Source organism: Myotis brandtii, unplaced genomic scaffold (assembly GCF_000412655.1).
Source record: "Myotis brandtii unplaced genomic scaffold, ASM41265v1 scaffold431, whole genome shotgun sequence".
Lineage (NCBI taxonomy): Eukaryota > Metazoa > Chordata > Mammalia > Chiroptera > Vespertilionidae > Myotis > Myotis brandtii.
The window spans coordinates 2,075,594-2,087,089 of NW_005366486.1; the positions used below are offsets into that span (position 1 = coordinate 2,075,594).

General features: G+C 42.3%; 1 pseudogene; it reads right to left on the reverse strand.

Moving 5' to 3' along the window:
- Nucleotides 1-11,496, reverse strand: part of LOC102250145 — a 77,254-nt pseudogene that overhangs the window by 12,923 nt on the left and 52,835 nt on the right.

Sequence of the window (11,496 nt, forward strand, 5' to 3'; positions counted from 1 at the left end):
CTCTCTCTCTCTCTCTCTCTCTCTCTCTCTCTCTCTCTCTCTCTCTTAACTTTTACCAGTGACTTATAAATTTGGTTCATCTTTTCAAAAGACCATTAATTATCTCCATTGAATTTGTTTTCAGAAACTTCTAGTCACATATTTATTTTCTTTTATAACTTTTACTGGTTTACTGTGCTGTAATCTTCCTTATTGTTTGAGATGGTATCACAGACTGGATTCTCGGTGCATACACTGAGATGAAGTTTGTAGTGAGAAATGAGAAGAACCAGATTTAAAACACAAGGAGAAGCTGAACTGTGATGCAGGCTCCTTAAGCCTGAGACAACTTTGTGGGGAGCTCTGGAGCAAATATTGCCCATCAGGGATGGTCCTGCCTTGGGTTTGCTGCATTGGGCTGGGCTGTTCAGTCCCTTCTTCACCCAGTTATTAGCTGTGGGCATGGACTCAGGGTTGGCAGCGGTCTGCAGCTGAGGCAGACCCTGAAGGCTGACAAATGAAGATTGCCAACTGCACTACCCACAGCTCAGCAGCAAGCTCTTCTGTGAAGGAGGATCTTGATCAGATGGAGGCTTGCCAATTTTCACACATTCTTATTTTCCAATACATGCATTATGACTATAAATTTCCCTCTAATTTCTGCTTTATATCTATCTCACAAATTTTGTAATATAGCATTCTGTTACTATTTAGTGCAAACACATTTAAAGTTTTTGACATACAGATATAGCTAGAGGTATTTTTTTTAAATTTCCAAAATATATAGTGCTTTTGCTAGTTACAATTTTTTGGTTATTGATATCTACTAGTAATTTAATTCTAACACGGTTGTAAATATAGTCTATATACTTTAATTCCATTAAATTTGTTGAGGTTTGCTTTATGTCCCAATGTTGGCCATTTTTGGAAATGATGTTTCTAAAAAAGAATGTGGATGCTGTAGTTGTTAGGTGCTCCATGTTGAAGACTTTGTAAGAAGGGTCTTTAGCCATCATAAAGAATGGCTAGCTACTAGTGACTACTATGGGTTCCTTGCTTTATTTCTTTGTTTTTGTCTTTCATCTTTTCTTTGTAGTTCTCTTCAATAGTTGTTTGACCCAACATCTCTCTGTCTTATCTATACAATGAAAATACAAATTGAGAATAAAAAAATAATTAAAACATTAAATTTTACAAATTATAGTTCCATTCCAAAATATATTTACATTAAATAAAATAGACATTTCAGTAAGAGATCTACAGTGAATGACTGTATGCATTCTGGGAAGTTTTATGGCACCTAGGCAAGGTCACCACTGGTGGAAGGAGCTAAGAGAATCAGCATCCAATCAGAATTTGTAGTGTGTTTCTTACGTCCAATCTTCAAGCTACACCGAGCATGTCATTAGCATCACTTGTGCAGGGAAGTGATTTTTTGGGGGAAATGGGGAAGAGGGAAGCTCTAGATTCAATTCTGAATTCATTTCAACTTCTGAAGAATCGCCTCAACAGTACAGTTTCAAATTTGACTTTGGGTGGTGGATACAAAATTCAGTATGAAGGTCATGTATCATAGAAATGTACACTTGAAACCTATACAATCTTATTAACCAACTAGAGGCCCAGTGCACGAAATTCATGCACTTGGGGGTGGGGGTTCCCTCAGCCCGACCTGCATCCTCTTGAAGTCCAGGAGCCCTTGCGGGGGATGTCTGACGGCAAGCTGGCAGTTGGACATTCTTAGCATTGCCGCAGAGGCTGGAGAGGCTCCCACCACCGCCACTGCGTTTGCCAGCCATGAGCGGTGTTCCCCCACAGCACACTGACCACCAAGGGGCATCTCTTGCATTGAGATCTGCCCCCTGGTGGTCAGTGTGCATCATAAAAACTGGTTGTTCTTGTGTTCAATCAAGTTGCATATTAGCCTTTTATTATATAGGATGCCACTCTGATAAATTTAATATTAAAAAGTACACATGTTAAGTTAAGCAGACCACTCTTTAGAACCCAGCCCATGTTCTTGTTGTATTATGGGGAGCTCTCCACCTGCCATGGGCAGGCATGGATAGGGTCCTCCTCAGGATGACACAGGACTCTGGGCAACCCTGCAGGCCCGAGGGAGCAAGGACAGGGGTGGGGGGCCCCAGGGGCTGAGATGACACCACAGTCTCCCCTCTTATCATCTGACATAGCACAATGTAGTCTCCCACTTTGTTCCGGGAGTCCTCCTGTCCCTCAAGGGATGCTCTGCAGCCTCAATATTCAGTGCATCATCAACATTCAAAAGAGCTTAATTCCCAAACAATGTCCTGTAATGTCCTCTTGGGAGCCCAGCCAGTGCCATGGACTGTTCTCTCAGTAAACTCAGACCCAGCTCACCGCTCTCTGTGACCAGGGTGCCTGATCCTGGTCAAGCATTTCACTCAGGGAGGCACCGAGTTGTAGGGATCAGGAACTTCCGCTTCAGACTGAAGTGTCCCACCTGGTGGGACCCTCATCAGGGTTGCAGGTAGCTGAAGGCAAGGAAGCTCATCTGGATCAGGAAAATGCACTTTGCATGCACAAGGCAAGTCCGCTTTGCATTCAGCAACCTCTCTAAGGAGCAGCCGTCTCTCTGGACAGACACCCTCTGTGGAGTTGGAGGCTGTTGCTGACCTCCGGGCCCTTTGAGACCAGTGACCCTCTTCAGTTTGCTTGCCTGCCTCAGTGTTGCTGTTAGCTTTATCCTGGACACCAGAGACAGGGGAGGCGGGCGTGGCACCCAGCAACATGCCCCTTGGCCCTCCCTTCTTTCCAAAACACTCCATGTTCTCCGACTGCAACAACTGTGACTACTATTGGTCAGTAATGTCGTATAAATAGAGCTTCCAATTTGGGACACACTTCTTCAAGGACCATGGGGAACTTACCCAGAAAATAGCTAGAGAATGAAAGCATCCGAAGAACCGGCGATGCCCACCTGCTGCTGAACTAGTGGTAACAAGGTCACTGGCTGGATGGCTCTTCCTCCCAGTGTTTTCCCTGTTTGTTCTACCTGTGGCTCCTCCAGCTCCACGACCCTTGGAAGGAAGGGCCAAGTGCAAAGAAGAAAAACCAAGTTTTCAGTATCCTGGCCTGTTAAGGGATCTGAGGACTCGAGGTAAAGGCAAAATAGTTGGGAGAAATGGGTTTTGAGAAGAGTAGGGCATGTCCCACGTACAGTATAGAGAACATTTCTCAGATTGCGGAGAGGGTGGGAGCAGGAGAGATAGTGACCTCAGAGAGTTTGATGGGTCCCAGAGAGAGGGCTCTGACAGGAACATGGAGACAGAAAAATCCACCCAGTGGAAGGGTTCTGTATTTTCTTTAGGCATCAATATTCCAGATCCGAAATGGCGCCTGGCATGCAGACAGGGCTACAGGAGACCTCCTGCAGCTTCCTTCCCAGCAGTGCACAGCCTGGCAGAGAGCCCATAGGATTAAGGATCTATGAAGATGGGACTAGGATGGTGTCAGCAGTGATTGGGTGACAAAGGCACAGTGATTTCAGTGCATATCAGTGGGCCAGATGCCTCTGCCTTGACCTCACACTTGGAACTATGTAAATGGTCCCCCAAATTAGATGAAACCCTCTGGAAAGAACAGAGAACTCAAACTCTCTGAGATAAGGCTTCCATCACACAAGATGACCAGGAGCTCAAAATGCAATTTACACACACACACACACACACACACACACACTATTACTTATTGAAGACATTCATATGCGACTTTATTTGGTTTATGTACTTCATCATTTTACTTAATCCCCACAATAACCTATAGACAAAGACATTATACCATTCATAAATAGGAAACTGAGGGCCAAAGAGTTTTAAAGAGCTTACTAAGATTTGTACTCAGAGATATCTGCTTGTGGATTCCATGCTTTTAATTACTATGCGCCTGTATCCCCATAACTAGGCATAACACTCCCTTTCACACCTCACTTCTGGTCACCTGATTTCAAAATGTAGTTATCCATTGATCTATAAGCATTTTCTCTGATTCATATGAATATTGGAAAGATAAAGGATGGCACAATCACTTATAATTTAATGTGAATTTTTAAAAATTATCAGATAACCATTAGCAAATGTCTACTTTGCATAAATCATTATGTTATGAGCCCAAGAAACACAGAGATGGGAAAAGTGCAGTCTCTTACCCTAAAGGGACTTCCACCCAGCAGTAGGGCCGAGAGGGAGATGTGCACACACACTGCACAATCCTGAAGGGGAGGCTGGGTGAGGAATTAGTCACCTTTAAGGGTCCCACGGCAAGGGCTGGTGACAGGGTGTGGACATTTTAATGTCCTGTCACATCAGTGTAATTGATTGTAGAGAATCCTTTTGGATTGTGAGGATAGAAAGGACAAGGGCTATTTTTTTTAATTTTAAGTTTTTTAATTGAATTTATTGGCTTGACATTGGTTAATAAAATTATATAGGCTTTAGGTGAACAATTCTATAGAACATCATCAGTATATTGCATTGTGTGTTTGCCACCACAAGTCAAGTCTCCTTCCATCTCCATTTATCCTCCCTTTATACTCTTATACTTCCCCCACCCTCTTTCCCTGTGGTAATCACTATAATATTGTCTGTGTCTTGGGGTTTTCTTGGTTGCTGTTTTAGCTTTTTCTTTTTCTTTTTTTTGTTTGCTTAATCTCTTCATCTTTTTCACCTAGACCCCCAAGCTGCTCCCCTCTAATAGCTGTCAGTCTGTTCTCTGTATCTGTGAGTCTGTTTGTTTTGTTAGTTTGTTTTGTTCCTTAAATTCCACAGATAAATGCAATCATATGGTACTTGTTTTTCTCTGACTGACTTATTTCACTTAGCATAATACTCTCCAGTCCATCCGTGCTGTCACAAGAGGTAAGATTTACTTTTTTTTTTTTAAATAGCTGAGTAGTATTCCATTGGGTAAATGTACCACAGCTTTTTTATCCACTTATCTACTGATAGACACTTGGGCTATTTCCAAATCTTGGCTATTGTAAGTAACGCTGCAGTGAACATAGAGGTGCATATATTACACCTATTTTAAGTTTATTCTCATAGATGATTGATCCTAGAATATGTTGAATAAATAGAAATTCAAACACAGGGTCTGAAGGATGTAACCACATTTTGTGATGGTTCCTTAAAACCATAAGCCCAAATCTCAGTAATAAAGCTCCAAATTTCAGGGTAGGCCAGCAGCAGCGAGAGCAGGACCTCATTGTTAGACACCCGTTTAGCCACTCTGAAGAGGAAAGGGCTTTCGAAAGTGCTGATTTAGGGATACAGAGCTTAAACTCAGAGCACTTCGTTCTTCAATGTCCTCTCTCTGGTTGAATCATTGTTCTTTGTTGACTTTTTAATAAACTCACTTTACCTCAGCTGGGAAAGGAAAGCAGTTGTTAACCTGAGCAGAACAGGTAAGGACGATTAAGCACCGGGACTGCTTCCCAAGACAGACTGGGGGCTGCCTCTCCAGCACATCTTACTAATGTGGATTTCCCCATCACTGGTTCTCTCCAGAAAGTGTTGGGATAGCCAGCATGACCTTAGGCCCCTCTCAGATCTTTGTTTCTTTAATTCCGAATAAAATGATCAGTATCTTTCTTCAGGGGTGAACTTGAGACCTGGCTCTATGGGGTGAGGGAAGGTGGTTCTTCAGTGAGAAATAACTCTTCCTTCCTCTGTGAACTTGCAGTGTTTCATGTTCTATTTTGCTTCTGTGATTGCTCTGATCATAGTCTGATCTGTATTATGTCCAGTTATTGGAGAGTTCATCAACTGTTTAGTCGATTCAACACTAACAATTCTAATTTCAGGGCTTTTGTTTGGAAATTTCTCACACCTACTTCATGCTGTTCCAGTAGGGCTAACAAGTACTGTACTAGGCTTCTCTGATGACAGGATTGGGTATGAGATCTAGGCTCGGCCAGTCATAGTGCACCATTGTCTTCTCCTCAGTGATTGGCTCACAGATGAAAGAATGATCCTAAAGTGTCCACTCAGAGCCCATCCCTAGATTTTTTAAAATGGATACGGGGAGACAGATGTTTTTTTTCTTTGCCCTTAGAGTGCAAGCTGAAGGATGCACCTACAAAGCTAGTTATGGTTATGCCCCCTAATTTATGAAAGGGTTTGAGGGATAAATGGATACGGGGAAACAGATGTTTTTTTTTTTTTTTTGCCCTTAGAGTGCAAGCTGAAGGATGCGCCTACAAAGCTAGTCATGGTTATGCCCCCTAATTTATGAAAGGGTTTGAGGGAATAAGGCTGGATTTCAACTGTAAGCCAAGTGAGAGATAGGTGGAGAGTGAGAATCACAATGATGTTTGAATCCCTGGATGCAGCCTTTCCTGAGGCTACGTTCACTTTATTCTGATCATCAGAATCACTAAAATAATTATTTTAAACTTAAACAAGACTGTATGTTCCATAAGTGAGGGCAGCATTTTTAAATTTTAACTTTGTTTCACTGCCATAATTTTCAATGCCTAGAACAGTGCCTGTCACATAATAGGCACTCAATTTGTTTAATGAATATTTGCAAACTGGATGATTCAGGAAAAATAAAGCATAAATGTCTTTTCAACCATTTAATGGGATTCTTGAGAGAAAAAATCCAGGGAGCAATTATTATAGAGTTGTGAGAATTGAAGCTAGTTTGTGGGGCTGTGATATACATTTGTTGTTTTTTCCTGTAAATATTTTATTTTCAAATACAATACACAGAAAAAAATGTGTAAAACATAAATAACATATTGGGATGAAGTAGAAAGTGAAACCTGTGAACTCAGGTCAAGAACTAAAACTTTGTCAGCATTGCAGAAGCTCTTCACATATTCATCCCGGAATATCTCCAACTCACTACCTGCTAGGGGTAGCCATGGTGCTGAATTTTATAGCAATGACTTTCATGCTTTGCTTTATAATTTTAGCACCAATAGATGCCTCCCTTGACATTACTGTTTAGTTTGTATTTTTGGATCTAATATAAAGAATGTATTATACAATCTATTCTTTGGTATTTGTTAGGACTATAGGGCAGTACAATCCTTCATGGCCATTTGTAAGCCCCCTGCCATAGGAGAACAAAGGACCAAGAAAAACTCCCTGGACACCAGGAGTCAGACCATACAAGGAATGGAAACTGCACCTGATCACACACCTGCGTTCCATCTGCATTACAAGCCCACCTCAGCCCCAGACCCAATGATGGCAAAAGCTTCCCGCCAGTGACTGCGTCCTATATAATAAAAGGCTAATATGCGAATTGACTGAACGAAGGAACGACTGGTCACTATGACACCCAATGACCCACAGGGGGAGCACTGCTCAGCCAGAAGCCATGCTCATGGCTGACAAGTGTAGCAGCACAGCAGTGGCAGGACCCTCTCCCACCTCCTCTGCAGGCAGGTGGTAAGGAACAAGGAGTCTGGGACTGCAAATGCAGGAAATTTTGTGCATCAGGCCTCTAGTAAGAGGATGAAACTCCAGCTCCTGGGGGCTGATATCGACCCAATGCCCCCTTGGCCCGGTGCTGTGCAGCCCTTCCCTTTGGATATCCCATCCTTCATCCCCTTCCCGTAGATAAATTCCCTTTTCTTTAATCACCATCTGAGATGGCTAGTTGGTCTGCCTGCACTCACCATCCACCATGTTCACCTTTCACTTCTTAACCTCTCACAATGTCTCTTGGCCTGGCTCCTTTAGGCATGGATCTAACAGTGTTGAGTTTTTTTTACTCAATATTATGTTTATGTAACTCATTGAAATTGATTCACATTGCTTTAATTTGATTATTTTCAATGCTGTAGTTTGTAAATATTACATATTCTGCTGTTGAAATAATCTCCCCCTAGGTTTTGGCTGCAGAATCTACGCTGTTGTTACAGTAGTTAGTTAGTTAGCTATGAAGGGAGCAAAATGGCATCAGACATTAAGCCTGATTAAGTCTGAAATACAGCTCCCAGACTCTCCAGGGGTAGTCCCATTGCAGGCCAAATGGACGGAATCCTGGAGCTCGCAAGAACCGAGCTCCCAGGAGAACGGCCAGTCCATCCTCACAGAGGGAGGGAGAGCCAGTCAAGGAGAAATTCCTTCTCTGAGAGATGTGCAGCAGCAGCCAAAAAGCCCACATAAAGGGGAGGAGGGTAGCCTGGGAAAATCAGGAAAGTGTCCAATAGGGCAGGGAACCTCGCAAGATCAGGAGAGGGATTGGATAGGGGGAGGGTGCAGCACAAGCCCACAAAGAATTAGGAAACAGATTGGTTAGTTTGAAAGAAAGTCTTCTCTCTCCCAAGCCCAAGGAAATATGATCGAAGCTAGCAGAGGCCAGGAGATGGTTTCTTTATGTGCTCTTGTTTCAGTAGCCATGCAGGCCCAAGCCCAGTGCCAGCCATGGCCTGGGCGCCATCATGCCTTGGCAGTGGATGTACAGATGGGGAAACTAGACAAAGCGAAGTTCTGCACCTCTGGGTCTTGGCCCTCCTGGACGGACAGGTGCAGGTGTTGTCTGAGGCCCCGAGGAGGGAGTTCTGCAGGAAGAGGGAACTGAACTTCCTGATCCTGGATGAGAAATGGGTACCTGGGGGCAGGTCTTTGTTTTTTCCCCAATAAATCTTGCCACTGTTGCTCACATCCTCTTATATGTGAGTCCCCGAAATGCTTTTCTGGTGACTCCATGGAAGAATTGCTCCAGTGTTGCTTTCCCGACAACACTGTTATTAAAGTTATTGTACATGTATTTGGTGCCTAGCCATCTGTTTTTTATAGTGCATTTACCCAGGAGTGAAATTGCTGAGTCATAGTGTGTGATTGTTTTTAACTTTAACAGATAATGATTTACATCATCACCAATACTGGGCTTCCTCAGATTTTTATTGTAGCCAATTTGATGGGTAGATAGTGGTAGTTTGCTATAGTCTCTATTTGCAATTTCCTTGTTTCTAAGGAAGTTGGTCTGATTTAATTTGTTTATTGGTCATTTGGATTTTCTCTTTTGTAAAATATCTAATTAAGTCTTCAGCCTACTGTTTTTATTAATTTGTTTATTTTTTTCCTTGTCAATATGTAGTTCATTATGTATGTTGGTGATATGGTTGCAAATATCTTCTCATCTCCTGTGGTTTGTTTTTGTCACTTTATTTATATGTTTTAATAACTATAGTTCTTAATTGTATTCTTGCCAAGTATATAAATATTTCTCCCTTATGAATATTTGTTATGCCTTTTATGACCTGTTCTCCAATGTGACACACCAGCATTTTTGCAGTCCTTAAGTACAACCCACAATTAAGGGGAGAGGAATTAGGCTCCTCCTTTTTCAGGAGAAATCTCAAAGAATATTTGGACATTTTTTATAAACATCACACAGGATACAATTAAGTGAAAGTCTTTAGAAAAAAGGCACTAGGACATATTTAAGGCAAGGAAGGCTGAGGTTGAAAGAAAGAAATCATAGATGTTGAAGACAGATCAGAATACATGTTTCATCTTTCACGGGTGTTACCTTTTCCTTTGTGCCCCAGGTCTTTGAGGACAGGGGCGGTGTCTAGCAGAAAGGGACATGTAATGGGTGTTTAGTGAGGACTTACTTGTTAGCTGATTTGTCAAAATAAATGATTGTTTCATTTCTGACCAAATTTCTATGGTAATTCTTCCAGTTGAACTGATTAGTTCAAAAATTATTTGACCTGCCCTAAATACTGAGTTTAGGGTCAGATCTTAACCAGTGTGTAAAGTGGAAGAAATTAATTTCAGGTCAAATATGACTGCAGTCCACATAATTAGAAGCCTCTATTGGTTTTGCCTCAAGACATCTAACATCCTCCAAACTATCTGTCCTATTTTTTCCCCTTGAAAATTATCCATTTCATTTTCCTATTCTCATTCAATCTGCCATATCTGGGGACATCTGTCAAATTTATCCTTAATGAAGATGTATTCTTAATAGCTTAATAGGAAATGATTATGTCTAGATACCTTTTATATTTTAATAGCATATTTTAGAGACACAAAAATTTTAATCTAAAATAATGACTTCCCTGTGAGTATAACAGAGTGTCCATTTGTTCAGGCACTTGCTTAGTGCCCAGCATTAGAGCAAATGCCATCAAAAGAGGTGAGCTATGCTATTTACAGGCAAGGGTCCTGCCATGTAGCTATATTCCGCTCTGCCTGCTGTATTCATTTGCCCTTGAATTTATCCAGACCGAAGCCGGCCAAGTATTTGTGTTCTCATGAAGTTGCTGACTTTCCCTCTCTTCCCAATTAGCCACCTTGCTAATCAATTTAATCCATCTCTGACAGCAAGCCATATTTTCCTACCTTGTTGATGAGCATGTCATGTGGAACAGTCAGAAGCCTCCCTGAAGTCAAAATAGTTTATGTCTGTCCCTTCCTCTCAGCGTACAAGGCCTGCCACTCTGTCAGAGGAGGCAATTGGATTGGTCTAACATGATTTGTCGGTCACAAAGTCATGCTGGTTATTACCCATCATTTTGAGCCCTTCCATGTGCTTGCAAATTGATTAGGCATCTTGATCTTGTGGCTAATGTACTTTTTGTCATTGTTTAGAGCTGAGGACATTCATCGCAGTCTTGGGCTTTTGTGAGCATGCACTTCCCATCTATTCCCCTTTCCTTAAAGATAAAAAGCTCATTTGCTTTTACAGATCAAAAATTCCCACAAAGAAAAGTTAGTGCTCTAAAGGACACCTAGGATATTTTATTAATAACCTACATTGGTATCACGAGAATTAAAATAAATCAGGCTTTCTATCCTCATCAGACAGAGAGACAACAGATATTTACTGAGTCCCTGCTGTGTGGAAGGCACTATGCTACCAGGTTGTGTGAGAGGCACAATGATATTTAAGAGGGGCTCAAATCTTATTTTGTCTATAGGAAACATGAACATAAAGGTGATTGACAATGTATTTTGTGCAGAGTTAAAGAAAGACTAAAACCTTTTATTAGGTTGTATATTACTAGTTATCACATTTTCCTTGTGCCTCATTGCCCAGCAAAATTATTTTAAATAATAACCCAGAAATATTATTTGCGCATGTCATTTCTTTTTTGTTTATTTTTTACTAGAGGCCTGTTGCAGGAAGATTCCTGCAAGAATAGGGCTTCCTTGGGCCTATTACTGCAAGAATAGGGCTTCCTGAGACTGGAGCGAAGCAGAGAAGGGAGTGAAGCCCACGGAGGCGGGCTTCTCTCCCTTCTCCGCTGCCTCGCTCCCTCCCTTCGCTGCTTCGCCCTCCGCTCCCTCCCTTCTCCACCACCTCGGCTCCCTCCTGTGTCCGCTACCTCGGCTCCCTCACTTCCCAGCCGCCTCGGCTCCCTCCCATGTCTGCTGCTTCGCTCCCTCCCTTCTCCACCACTTCGCTCCCTCCCGTGTCTGTGCCTCAGCTCCGCTCCCATCTCTGCTACCTCTGATCCGTTCCCTTCTCTGCCACTTGGCTCCCTTCTGCAGTGCTTGGCTTCCTTCTACA